Below are 12044 nucleotides of genomic sequence, written 5' to 3' on the forward strand. Positions count from 1 at the left end.
TATATATATCTGGACACCTGCATCTAAAGAGGCAGCCCTTGACTCACAAACGCTCACGGAACGCTGCAAGTGAAGAGGAGCTTCACAGCAAGAAGGAAGGCTCTGCTCGGCTTCATAAAAACGTGGCTAATCTACGAACTAAAGATTCTTGCAGCGTTCAGAAGCCAGAGAACATTATGGGGTGTCAAGAGAGGTGTGTGTATTTGCAAAGTAGCTGTGAAGTTAGAAAGAGTGTAACGGAGAGTCCCTGAGATGCTATATCTCTCTGTTCATGCGGCAGGAAAGCTGGAGAAGGTTTGACTTCTTCATGGAAACCTGCGAAGCCGCGGAGGAGCCAAAGAAGAGGAAAGGAAACTTAACTTGGAAATGATTGACATCCTTCCACTAACTGTGCATAGGAGAATTCTCAATAAAGTAACACATTGGAAGAACTTCATATGCTGAATAAAAATGAGTTTTTGGAAGGGACCATTTAAAGGAAGCTTTGAATACTATCTTGACAGGGGGCTTTCGGTCTAGAAAGTGTTATTCGTTGGCATTCAATGATCTATATTTTCATACTGCTGAAGTTTTTATTAATAACTTTGAATCTTTCATTCCAATGTGCTTTTTAAGCCACCTCAGTCAGGTTCTTCGACATAATGCGAGTTTCCTAATGCGAGTTTCCATATTGATTAATATGTTCATGTTACTCCAGTTAATTTTTGTTTCAGCAGTCTGTGGTTCAGATTTATGCTCACTTTCAAAGGTCTGCAATCCTGCCCTGCTGTATTATTTATTGAACATTCCAGGGATTCATTGTATTGGCTCATACTGTGCAATTCACCTTAAATCTCAGTGAGAAAGGTGGAGTATAACTAACATAAATAATAATACAAAATAAACAGATGGGAAAGAGAAGCCATTTTGCTAGAGACGGCAGAGAAAGTGCAGCAGAAGGTGCCTGCCTCATTGCAGGAGGAGCTCAGCTGGGAGCGTCCAGAGCGCAGCAGAAAAGCCCCTTGGGGTCCACGCAGCCCCCTGGCCGAGCCTGGCAGCAGCAGGTACCCGCTTTGCAGAGGGGGGATCATTGCAGGACTTACCTCTTTTGCAAATAGTCCTCAGGCGCTGCCTCCTCTTCCCTCCGCCCCACAACACACAACTGGGTCACTGGGACAGGAAGTGACTGAAGCAAGATGAGAACCCTGCTCTCTCCAGGCCTCTCTAGGAATGGAGGCTCCTTCTCTTTAACCCTTTTGGGGACTTTCCAGAAAGGGAACAGGACTTGCTTCTGCCTTCGCCCTGCCAGAGGGAGGACTTGGACACTGAAACAAAAGAAAACCACCCTCCCGTTGCAGGTCCTTTCTTAGCCTGGAGGCATCACCGTGACAATCGCACACCCATCACTTTGGGGCGCTGTCACAGCACAAAGGCACAAAAACATCCATTTTTGCATGGAGTTAAGAAAAAACTCACCATCGCCACAGATGAGTTCAACAGAAGAGCAGCAGTGAGGGAGCCAGAGAAAATCATCAAAACTAAAGATGTCTCTCTGGGAACCAAGATCAAGATAATCCAGACTATGCTATTTCCCATTACTAAGTATGGACGTGGAAGTTGGACTGTAAAAAAAGCTGACAGGAAGAAAATTGATCCGTTTGAAACGTGGTGCTAGAGGATTGTTTAGTGGATACCATGGACAGCGCAAAAGACATATAAGCGGGTACTAGATCAAATTAAGCCTGAATTTTCCTTAGAAATTAAAATGACAAGGCTAAAGCTATCGTACTTTGGCCACATCATAAGAAGACAAGATTCTGTGGAAAAGTCAATAATGCTAAGAAAAGAGGAAGACCTAAAACGAGATGGCTTGACTCAATAAAAGAAGCCACGTCTTCCAGTTTGCAGGATCTGGGCAAGTCTGTTAATGAGAGGACGTTTTGGAGGTCTTTCCTTTATAGGGTCGCCAGAGGTCAGAGGCAATTTGACAGCACATAACACACACAACACACTGGACGCACCCTTGATAAAAATCTGTTGATCAACACACACACAATAATGAAGAAAAATATCCTGTCTCTTCAATAAAGGCTTTTTTGTAGAAATTATCTATTAATGGGACAAGACACTTTTTTCCAGGCAATTGGCAACATGAACCAGAATCTACCCAGCCCAGTCTGAGCTCTTTACACTTTAACCCAGAAAGGGTTCATTTATGCATGTGGCTCCCATACCCTGTTGTATCTATTTTCATCAAAGGTCCCGACTGTTGATCATATTGTCTTTTGCTCTGTGAATACTCAACCTATCCTACTATATAATTGAGTAAGCATGTTTCAGACAACTCACTTTATACCCTGGTGCACCCACCAGAGGGCGCTGCTGCAGAGGGAAGCCCAGACAAGGCACCATGTACCTCCAGAAAATGTACCATGGCAGGAAGGCCAGGCCGGGATCAGGAGGGGAACAGGTGGCAATACCAGCTGTCCGCTTTTACTCAGCTGGTATTAGTAGCGGAACAGGTGGCAATGCCCACCCTCGCCTTATCCCACCTGGTATTAGGAGCGGAGCAGGAGGCAATGCCCACCCCTCTTTCAGCCAGCTGGGATCTGGAGCAGAGCAGGTGGCAATGCCTGCCCCCCATCCTTACCCAGCTGGTATTAGAAGCAGAGCAGGTGGCAATGCCCACTCCCTGCAATTCCCACCCCCTGCCTTAACCCAGCTAATATTAGAAGCAGAGCAGGTGGCAATACCCACCCCCTGCAATGCCCACCCCCACCTTAACCCAGCTGATATTAGGAGCACAGCAGGTCGTAATGCCCACTCCCACCTTAACCAAACTGGTATTAGGAGCACGACAGGTGGCAATGCCCACCCACGGCACTTCCCATATTAACCCAGCTAATATTAGGAGAAAAGCAGGTGGAAATGCCCACCTGTGCCTTAACCCAGCTGGTGTTAGGAACGGAGTAGGTGGCAATGCCAACCCCTGGCCATTCCCACCCCCCTGCCTTAACCCAGCTGATATTAGGAGAGGACCAGATGGAGCAGGTGGCGATGCCCACTCCCTCCTTCACCGGCCAGGATCAGGGACAAAGGAGGAGGGAATGCCTGCCTCTCCGCCATCTCCTTTCTAGAGCCCATTGTATTTTTTCCCACAACAGGCTTTGTTTCTAGTTAACTATATTGTAATTCACTTGCAGTATGTAATCTGCCTTGGATCTCAGTTTGAAAGGCAGGCTATAAAACAACAACAACAATAATAATATACCACCATCACCCCATATAACACATACAAACAGATAATAGAGTTTTCTGGGTTTAAAATGATTGTGCTACCGGTAGAAACCCAATAGACAAAGCTAACGATAGGAGAAGTTTTCCTAATCCTGCTATTTTATATCCTTCTCAAAAGCAAAACCAACAAATTCATGATACTATGGTTGTCTCCAAAGGACAAGTAATACCTTCAAAGTATCGGGCAGGGAGGCTATGATGTCCGGTGAATAGCCAGCTTAGGTTAGGTGGGCGAGGGGAAGTATAGAAGGGCATTCACGGGATAAAGCTGGGAGTTCCCTCAGGGAGCCCCGCTATCTCTGCCGCTCTCCTTCTCCAGGGCTCGGGGCTGTTCATTCAGCCCATCCGCTATGACTCCTGGCTTGGGAACTTTCCAGTCTCCAGGCGGCTGGCATCTGCTCTGCCTGGGGCCAGGCAGTGCCTGGTCTTCTGCCAAGGGGGTTGTGATATGCCATGTTCATAAACTGCCCTTTCCGTATGAGGGGCGGGGCTCTGACCGCTAGCATGTGTGGATGTGAAGCCAGGGAGCCCTGGAAGGGGGGGGGGCTGCGCAGAGGAACCAGGCCTCCCTTCTTCCCAGCGGATGTGCAGTTGAAGGGGGAAAGCCCCTGAAAGGAAGAGAGGAATTGTCTGTGCATGAAGGGATGCTTCCCCTCCGCCGAAGCCGGAGTGCCCCCTGCTCCTGCTTCCTCCCACCCCCAGCCCCTGTGGGAGACTTCCTAGGTGGAGACCAGCATGTGTTTGGGGGTAGCTGCACTTTACCAGGTCTGTCTCTCTCTGTGTGTCTAGTGTCTTTTTGGCCCTCTTTGCGTGTCACTGCTAGGGGTCCACCCCTTCCCTCTTCACCCCTTTCTCTTTCTCCTCTGTTTTCACTCCCGTCTCAGTTTTTTAGATTACACTTTCTTTGGGGCAGGGACCTCTGATTTTGCTTACTATAATAATGCTAGTATTTCCTTGATGGCTTTCCCCTCACCATCTTCCTTACATTTGCCGCTTGAAAAGAGAGACAGAAGTTTATTAAGAACGGAAGGGATCACACATCAGTTAGCAGATTGCAGGGGACTTTCCCGTTTTCATTTTAACCCTATTTTTATCCATGGATCGACTGACTCCATATAAATCGATGTGTGGACGGTGGTTTTAAACAGCATTTAATCTGTTTATGAACCGCATGTGAAGCTCTGTTTCCGTTCCTCTCTGCTATTTCTGGCAATACATGTTTTTGTTGAAACAATTCCAGCTTAATGTATTGCCGAAGGCTTTCACGGCCGGAGAACGATGGTTGTTGTGGGTTTTCCGGGCTGTCTGGCCGTGGTCTTGGCATTGTAGTTCCTGACGTTTCGCCAGCAGCTGTGGCTGGCATCTTCAGAGGTGTAGCACCAAAAGTCTTTTGGTGGTACACCTCTGAAGATGCCAGCCACAGCTGCTGGCGAAACGTCAGGAACTACAATGCCAAGACCACAGCAATACAGCCCGGAAAACCCACAACAACCATAATTCCAGCTTACACAATATAATGAAACAGTGATCTGCCGATATCGTCTTCAAAAAAAGACTTACATCAAAAAGTTGATTGGGCTTCAGTCACCCATCGCAATCATTGATTCGTGGTACAGTATGTTGCTAACCACAGGTTTTTTCCTCGACTCAGACCAATTTTTATGCACATGACCCTCATTGGAAGCCCTGGAGCAGCAGTGGACGTCCATGTGAAGAAGGGGTGGAAAGCTCTTTCCAACGTGCTCGTGAGGAACCACCTTCCCCCACCCCACAGTGGACTCTGAGGAACAAATACAGACTGTAAATGGGGAGGGGGAAATGTTTACTGTTATGTTTCAGGAATGGTTTGCGATTTTTTTCATAGTCATAGTTCCTACTTCATATTAAAAGGTAAGATATTTTCATTGAAACTATACTTAATGTGACAAATCTTTCTCAAAGTGATTTTCAGTTCAGCTATGTAAACATGGGTCTTCTACACTGGGAGGACAACAGTGTTACCGGTGAGTAATGTGATGTCTCATCGCCTCTTTATCGCCTCCCCCCCCCCGTTCTCAGAGTAACAATGGGGATGGAGCCCTGCTAGAGCCCATGGGGCACTGACCGAAGCTGTTTGCTTCCTAGTCTCTCCTAGGTTATCATGCTGACTTTCTCAGCACCTCACCCCTCTTTGTAGAGGCCATGAAAATGGTCCCTAGCTTCAGGCATATGTCACTTGGAGGGGACGGCTCTTCACAGCAGTCAGAGGAGGCACAGGAAGGAGATTCCCCCCCCCTGCAAGGGACCAGAAGTCCTTCAAGCACCAGGAGCGAAACAGTCCCCCAGAGAGCCCGAGAATCCTCGAGCCCTTTTCTGCTTCCCTGTCACAAGTGGAATCTCTTGGGCTTCGCTTGCCAGTCCCCCCCGCCCCCAGTCTTTTGAGTCTGTGGCCCTGGCAAAGCCTTGGCTTGGGTGGTTGGGGGCATGACTGTCATTCTTTGGCAGGTAGATCCCGAAGTTCTCCACAGCAAATACGCAGGTGATTTGGTTCAAGTAACTTTTATTAGAGATCCATCAAGTTCAAGGTGCTCAGACAACTGTATTGGCAAAAGTGACGTATCTAGGAAAGATGATGTTAGTTATAGGGCAGCTTCCCACCCTCAAGACAGAGACCGTTAGAATTGTGGCGTGAAAGGGCCAGAGGGGGTGAAAGGGAGAAGATAAGTTTATGCTAGGCAGAGCAAAGAATGAAATCATCTCCATTCCCAAGCAGGAGGCTTCACGAGCTGGCCATAGCCAGTAATCAAGGACACTCACTCTCGGTGGCTGGGGAAGAGAAAGCAAACAACTCCAAGATAACACACCAGCTTAGTGTCAACAGTAAACTTCCCATGCCCTCAGAGGATCAGCATACAACACAGAATACCTTCATGGCAGATATGCAGGCAGACATAGATGACAATGACCCTGGGACCTTGCCTAGTACCTTTTTTATATGGAATTCTGTTGAGTGGATGCTATTGGTTCTGCCTATGGCTTTGGGGGAGTCATAAAGTGCTTTGATTGCTTTTAGAAAAAATGCTCCAAAGCCGGTATGTTCAAGTAATTCTTACCTGATTGCATCATATAATTACATGTATCTGTTAGAGGAGTCAAAATTTAAGTCTAAATACTTTTTGTAAAATTCCGATGGAAAACCGTATCTTCCAGAGGCCTTGCTATTTTTTAGAGATTTAATTGCCAATTTGACCTCTAGCTCTGATATTGGTTGTTCCATAAGTAATTTATCCTTAATGGCTTTTATAGAGCACTAGCAACAAAGCCCTTTGCATGAAAAAATGCAACTAGCTCTAGCAAACGGTTGGGAGGGATGCGCTGTGCTGGGCCTCCCTGCTGCTTCCGCGGCAATATCGTCATGCTCTGCTATGGCAGTCTGGTGCAGCTTCGTTTGGAATACTGTGTACAATTCTAGTTGCTCTTTCTCAAAGAAGTGGTTGTAGTGCTGGAAAGGGTGCCAAAAACCATCCAAAATTATCAAGAGATTGGAGCACTTTCCCCAAGAGTCAAGGCTAAGGAGATTAGCAGGGCACTCCAAAACACACCCCTGTAAGTCCACTGAAGTCTATGGGTGTAGAAAGGGGTGACTCTCTTTAGGATGGTAGTATAGTTTTGCTATACTAGACCAAAGCCTTCTGCAAGTACCACCCTGCAACTGCAAGACCCGTTAGAGCACTGGGCTTTCACGCAGAAGTAAATGCTGCGGTGCGCAGTGGGGCTTACGTCTAAGTGCATTCCCACGCTCACACTTGAGACCTCAGTGACCTTGGGAATCTAGCTGAGCCCTAAAGACCAAGAGCAGTGACTGCACCACTTCTCTCCAGGCACTTTGTGAATACATTTATCTCTGAAAAAGAACCCTGCACACAGGCAAGAAGGGCGCCTGATTTGCAAATGGAAACCGTCTCTGCTTACTGACTTGGGTGGACCTCCTTGCCATGGGGCAGCGATTCCTTCTGCCCCTGAGCAAGCAGGAGAGGCTTGCAACCTCAGAGTCTCTTCTCCCCCTGACTTGCTCTGTCATCGAAAGCAGGCTGTCAACCTCCGGGTGGTGATGGAGGTCTGGAGTGACAACTGATCTCCAGGCCACCGAGATCAGTTCCCCTGGATGGCTGCTTAGAAGAGGGGACTCGATGGCATTATATCCAGCTACACTTCCCTCCATCCCTGAACTTCACCTTCTCCAAGAATTTTCCAACCTGGAACTGACAACCCTCCTTCCCAAGTTCTATGTGGTGGCTGGAGATCTCCTGGAGTTACAACTGAATTCCAGCTGACGGAGATCCCTTCCCCTGGAGGAGAGGGCTGCTTTAGAGGGTGGACTCCATGGCCACCCTCTCCAGGCTCGCCACCCGTCTCCCCATCCCCTGGAATTTCTTCCCTTGGAGTTGACAACCCACAAAGTTGCCTCCTGCCGCCTTTTCAGCCCCAGCTGGGAGGGGGGACCCCAGCTGGGCTCTCCTTCGCCGCTGCAGCTGAGTTGGGTGGCCGCCCCTAGCACAGGAGGAGCCCCCGGCCGGCTCAGCTGGCGCTGGGAGGGTTGAAGGCAGAACGACCTCCACCCCCCCACCCCTGTCCACCCTCGCGTGTCCTCAGGCCAGGCTCCACGCGGGCTCCAGGGGGCTCTGCCCTGCCAGGGGGAGCTGGTGCGCCAGAGAGCCAGTGGGGAGGGAGAGCCAGGCAGGGAGGCTGAAGTGGGAAGAGGAAGGAGGAGCCCCCAGCTGGCCTGGCCCAGTGCCTGGAGGGTGAGACGCGGCCTCCGCCCACCCACCTGCCTCCCCAGCCCGTGCTGTCCTTTGGTGGGCCAGGTTCTCCACACGCTCCACTGGGCTCTGTTGGGAGAGTCGCTGCAAGGACAACTGGAGGGGGGGGCAGCCAGCTGGCCGGCATGCACGTGCGCACTTGCAAGAACTTGAGAGCCAGAGGGCCATGCAGCGCCTGCTTGACCTGACCGGCCGGGAGGCAGCAGAGAGAGTCGGGCGCCTGCTTGCCTGCCTAGCCAGATGCTGGGATGTGGCAGTGGCGGTTTATCCGAGGGTGCCCGCCTTCTCCGAGGGAAGCACTGCTGGCCAGTTCAGGACTCCCTTGCGCCAGAGAGAGCTGAGCTGCGCCGCCTCTGCCCAGAGCCACTGAGGGGGCGGCCGGCTTCAAGCCGAGCAGTGCCAGGAAGCCTCGTATGTGGGGAAGCGGCTCTTCCGGCTTCGTTGCTGCCCTGTCGGGCCCTCATAGAGCACAGCTGGGAGCGACTCCCCCTGGTCCCCGCTAGGGGCGCACTCAGGCACCTGCTCTCCGGGAACTTTCATGAGTCGTCTGATAGACGCTAAGGGAATTATGTAGTAGGGTGCCCCAGTTTTTTCTCTGACCTTTTAAATGAGGAGTTTAGTAGATTTAGGTGACCTAACCCAGTATTTTTGTTTGACATAAAGTAACTGTTTTTGAATCTGGGCCGTCTCGAGGCTTTCCAAGGCTTTGCTTTCCAGGGTTATATACCTGTTTACTCCACGTATTCTTATGCTCCTGCACCAAATTTTTAATTTTGGCCACTATCTCATTTCTAATCTTTTCTTTTTGTTTTTTATGATAGGAGGCTGCTGAAATTATTTGTCCTCGAAGAACAGCTTTCATAGCATCCCACACTACTGCCTGGGAGACACCGCAAGCTGCATTAAATTTGAAATTTTGTTTTATGTCAGAGGAGATTTTCGAGTGTATTTATTTAATAAAAGCATTTTATTTAACTTCCAAATTGTTTTTCTTGGAGGTTTTAGTCCTAAACTGAAAATGCATTCCGTCCAAGCATGGTCGGTCCATAGTTTTTCACCTATAGTGGATGTGTTTGGATACTTAGCTTAGGCGTCAGGAAAATATAATCTATCCTGGTATGGATATTATGAACCAGGGAGTAATACGTGTAGTCTTTGTGGCTGGATTTTGGAGACGCCAGACATCCTGTAACCCCTGCTTTATTCATTATGTCCATTAACTCAGAGATACCGTTTTTCTTCATCTGGTGGCAGTGATGATTTCGGGTCCCATCCAAGTCATAATTCATGACGAAATTAAAATCTCCAGTGAGTATCATTTCTCCTTCTGCAAAAGAATTCAAAAGCAGCAAAATGTCTTCAATAAATTGTAATTGATTTTGATTTGGAGCGTAAATTGCTGCCAAGGTTATAGGTACCTGATCTAGGTTGCCTTTTAAAAACAAGTATCTACCTTGCGGATCTATTTTAGAGTCTTTCAAAGAAAAAATTGTCTCTTTAAAAATCATATAGCCACCCTCCTGGACTTTGAAGATCCTGGAGACTGAAATTGTTGGTTAAACCTATTTGTCTTGAACACTGGCTGGCTAGAGGTTTTCAGATGTGGCTCCTGAAGAAACAGAATCGAAGGTTTCTGTCTAATAAGGGCAGATGATACCCTTTTAAGATTAATTTTATTATTTAAGCCCCTGCAGTTGACTGAGATTATTTTTGTCATGGCCCAGTCTGAGAGCGAGGTCTCCTCTGGAGGAGAGGAGCCTTGTGTAGCCAGCCAGCCACAGAAGAGGAGTTCTGTGTAGCCAGCCCTAGCCCTGACTCAGCAGAAGCCGGCAATCAGGAGCAGCAGCTGCTGGCTGATCAAAGCTTACAGCCAGCAGCTGAGACACCTGCACCCTCTAGCCCCAATACCACAGGGGAAGCTCAGCCAGGGACATCCCAGGCTACGGGTGCAGCACAGCCAAGGACCTCCACCCCCACCCCCCCAGGTTCACCCACGCCCAAAGAATGCCGCAGACAGCGGCAGAGACTGGAACTGCAGGAGAGACGGCGCAGTGCTCGCCTCTTGAGCCAACGCCAGCTGCTGGAGAGCGACGATGAGTAGCGTCAGGATGGAGCCCCAGCAGCTGGCTGAAAACCACGCCTGGCTATGAGAGCCAGTCAGGAGCGACTGCCAGGCGTGGAAGCAACGTGTCTACTGCCTGCAACCACTCCGTGTTCTGTGAACTTTGCCCGTGCCTGCTTTTGGACCTGACGCCATCGGTGACTGGCCTCGGACTGTGCCTGACCTCGCTCTTGGACTCTGGACTCACTCCTGGCGTTATCTCGTGCTCTGACCACCGTTCTGACTTGGCTTTCGCTCTTGGAACTCCTCATTGGACTTGGTGTTGAGGTTTGGACTTGAACCACCCTGCTTGGGCTGGCCCAGCCCGTGACAATTTTATAATTTTGTTCTTCCATTATCTTTGTTAGTATTTATGTTAATAGTATCCTCTTTTATTATACAAAGGAAACAATATGGCATACACAATTTCCCCTTTTTTTCTATTTTTAAAGAACTCAATGTACTAATTATCGTTTCACCATTATAAAAATAAACCAACATTGTACAGAGCCCAGGGCCCGTTATTGTTTTCACTGAGAGCTCATTCCTTCGCTCCCTTTTCCCACAGTAACCTGTGGGATTCTTAGGTACATCTTCTGTTAAGTTAATAAATGTTCTAAATAACTGGCACAAGTTTAACTCAACCTGAACTTTTACTAACCAAACCTGAACTCCAATAGTAAACAACAAAACCTCAACCCACCCCCCTTCACTCTTCCCCCAAGGAAATAACAGAAAAACAAAATAACACATGCAAAAAAGAGAGTTAGCAAGAGCTAACCCCAAACCCATAAGCCAACCTGGCATCCAGCTTACATCTAGGTGGAAGACAGAGAGCACTGAAGCTCTCATCCTGGAGACAAGCAAAATAAAAGGGAGCGAACTTTCAAAAGTCCACCGGCTTCCACTCCAACTGCTGCGCGTCCATGTAAAGATGCTCTATCAAAGGCACCTTGATTCTTCTAGGTAAACAGAAGTGGCTTTCAGCGTTTAGTTAGAGATGAAGGGCTGACTCTTCCAACACTCGGTTCTTCTTGGTAGCTTTGATTCTCTCTGGAAGGATTTTGTAGGTACAGTTTGTTCCACTGTGAAATTCAGAGTGTTCAGCAATGTAAAGTCTTTGTCCAAGTCTTTAGCAAAGAGGAGATTCCCTTCAGGGAGCACGGAAAGTCTGGAGGATGATCCAACCCATCTATATTACGAATTTGCTTTTGTAAGTGCAGCTGTAATTGGTTTAAGTTCTCTGTGCATTTTAAGTGTTTCTGCTGGAAGATCAGGGAAAATATGAATTTCTTTGCTTTTATAAAGTAAATAGCCACATCTTCGGGCTTCTTTCAAAACCTTTTCCTTAGTTCTCAAGTCTCTGAAAATCACCAAAATGTCTCTTGGCAAACGGGATTTATTTGCCCTGTTAGAGCCCAGGTGAAAGGCAGCTTCAACATCTGGTACAATCCCTTCTTCAAGCTTAAATATTTTGGCAAGCCAAGACGTTATATAAATATAGGAAGAACTGTATCTTCCTCCTCATTCTCCGGAAGGCCCCTCAGTTTCAAATTTCGGACTTTCAGTTTCGTTTCTAAATCAAGTACTTTTACTGACAAAGCCTCTTCCACCAATTGAGTTTGGTTCAAATCTTCTTGTTCATTCAGCCCTAATTCCAGAGGTTTATCTGCCGTTTGGACAACAGCAGTGAGAGAGTCCCGGGTTTCTTCAAGTTGCTTCATGATTGGTTCCAAGCAGCTATTTATTTTTTTGGCTAATTTTTCTGATATAGAGGCTATGATATTTGTTTCTAGCGTTTGGATAGAGTTAGTGAATTCCGGCCCTGTTAAAATTGCCGCGCCGTCTTTCTGCTCCGCCATTTTGGA

Source organism: Eublepharis macularius, chromosome 4 (assembly GCF_028583425.1).
Source record: "Eublepharis macularius isolate TG4126 chromosome 4, MPM_Emac_v1.0, whole genome shotgun sequence".
In the NCBI taxonomy this organism is placed as follows: Eukaryota; Metazoa; Chordata; class Lepidosauria; order Squamata; family Eublepharidae; genus Eublepharis; species Eublepharis macularius.